The 2,544-nt window shown below is 38.5% G+C and overlaps 1 pseudogene; it reads right to left on the bottom strand.

Moving 5' to 3' along the window:
* Positions 1-288: 288 nt before the first annotated feature.
* On the bottom strand, positions 289-1,159 carry LOC111156089 (annotated as a pseudogene).
* Positions 1,160-2,544: the final 1,385 nt, after the last annotated feature.

The following is a 2,544-nucleotide window of genomic DNA, read 5'->3' as shown; positions in this document are numbered from 1 at the left end:
CATGAAAACCAGTTAATAATGAGCTGAATTTTCTTTTTTAAGAAACTATTTTCCAGGGGCACTTGGGTGGCGCAGTGGGTTAAGAGTCTGCCTTCTGCTCAGGTTATGATCTCAGGGTCCTAGGATCTAGCTCCATATTGGGCTCCCAGCTCAGTGGGGATTCTGCTTCTCCCTCTCCCCTCCCCCTGCTCTCGTTCTCTCTCTCTTGCTCACTCTCTTTCTCAAATAAATAAATAAATAAAATCTTTTAAAAAAATACTTTCCATTACTCCTATTTCCATTTTCTGTCTAAGAGTCTATGGAAGAAGAGGTTAAAATCTCAGTGGCTATTCCTATTCATTCAGTGGCCTGAGCAATAGGACTTGTAGACCAGTCTTCCATGACAGGCTGAGCACTCTAATCTTCAGTAAGAAACTACTGGATAGGCACAAAGGGAACCTCTGTACCTTCAAACCAGTCTGAGATTTCAGGTTGAGTTAGCAGGAAATTTAGGGAGCTGGAGCAGTCCACTCACCCTGAAATTCCTTCTTGGTCACAGGCTTTTCAGCAGCAGCCTGTTCTTCTCACTCTCTTCAGGATATCTGTAAGTAGAGATCATGCATTACCTCCCATGGATGTTCAAGGGAGATCCTGCCATGCATGCGCAGAGCTCCCTGGGCCATCATTTACCATATCAGACTTGCAGAATGAATCCCCTGTTGTTGCATGGGATGGCAATGTCCACATAGTGCAGAGCAAAGTCTGTGTCACAGAGAGCAGCAGTAGGCAGATTAACACAACACACCTCTGTGATAGGCTACCGGTGAGCCCCAGGATCAGTAACTACTACAAGTCATAGCTCCCAAAGGCTGGATCTGGTTGGCAAAGTTTCTAGGAGTGACCAGCAATAGGAGTGACTTCAGTGGCGCAGCAAACTTCAGTGCATCTCACCAGTCAGTATTCCTAGAGGATATGGCACTGATACCAACTGCATTTTCAATGGTACAAACTGCCAGCAGAATCTTCTCCCAGGTTCTCTTTAGGTTTATGATATAGATGCTCTCTTTTCCTTTGTAGATGTACTATTCCATTTGGAAGTCAAGTCTGGCGCATGTAAGTGGAGTCCTGCTACAAGAGATTTGAGGACATTGTCCTCCATTTGTGGGATATCAAAGGCTCTAGATATTGTGAAAATTTACCTTTAATTATAATGGGAACCCAGAATATCATATGGACCCCTTTCTGGGTAGCACAGAAAGGTGTGAGTTGTATTTTAATTTACATTTCCATTATTATCAACTTAGAATTTTTTATCATGTGCATTATCTGTTTATATTTCTTCATTTGTGAATTTCTACTGGTGATATTTTCCTACTTTTCTTTGGAGCCTTTTGCTTATAAGTTGCAAGCATCTCTTTTGTAGTAACAAATTTAAAAAGTAATCATGCAAATATGTTGCAAATAAACTTGCTATTTGGGTCCTTCTTTTTAAACCTGTTTAAGGGTATTTAACGAGCAGCTTTCTATTTATGTTTTTTGTAATTTTGGGTCAAAATTGAACTGTTAAAATATTTTTTAAGGAAAACTAATCTGGCAGTGGTAGGCAGCTTCTTTAGACAGGGAAAGCTCAATTAGGACATTAATTCATAATCAAAAACTGAAATAAGGGTCTGCAGTCAGAAGCCAGCAATAGAAACAAAGCAGAATGAATCAATTTTTAAGGGAAAAAATGGTAAGGATTGGTTGAATGTAGGATCTGTACCAGTGCTAGAAATATAAACATTGGAATGCTCTATCTTTGAGTCTCAAAGTTTGTTTTGATTTCAAGTAAATTGAGTTTAAGCTAACAATCTACAAAACGAACACTGAAAATTTCTTAAAATTTTTTTTCTACTACATCTTTGATGAGTGTTTTGAAATAACCACTTATGTTTTTTTTCTGTTTCATTATTTAACCAATAGCTATGTTGTCAGCTAGTAGCCACTAGGTAAAGAGGATTTTCTCAGATTTTCAACTTCCTACTATGGTGTATTAATGCTCCTGCCCCGTGATGGTCAGGGTTATAGGTGAGTAGTTGCAATTAAATGATTGCATCTGTGTCATCAGACTCTGGTATCCAATCTGCTTCTGTCCCTTTCCCTATGTTTCTGAGTCACCCAGTACTGTATCTAAACTAAAAGTACATATCTGGGATCATGGGCAATGGCAGATGGTTTGACTGCTCAAGGGCTTGTAAAGAGAAAGATTAAAAGGTCTTGAGGGAGTTTGAAGGATGTCTGTGGTAGAGACATGTTGTTAGACAAATGGGAATGGGCATGAACTGTGAAGAATAAAAAGAACTGATACATTGCTCTCTCTGGACATAGGAATGTGATAACCTGTTTATGAAAGGTTGTCATAGGAATCTCATAGAGGGATTTCTCTGCCTAACAACACCTTATCCATAATTCCAAAAATACAAAGATCTCTGAAATTCAACAGTTATTTTTCTTCTTGCATAGTTCTCATTGTATACTTTTAATTGAGACAAAATTGATATATAACATTATATTATTTTCAGATGA

This window comes from Enhydra lutris, unplaced genomic scaffold, assembly GCF_002288905.1.
Source record: "Enhydra lutris kenyoni isolate GAN:26980312 unplaced genomic scaffold, ASM228890v2 scaffoldscaffold3, whole genome shotgun sequence".
Classification (NCBI taxonomy): Eukaryota; Metazoa; Chordata; class Mammalia; order Carnivora; family Mustelidae; genus Enhydra; species Enhydra lutris.
This window is presented reverse-complemented; position numbering and strand designations above follow the sequence as displayed.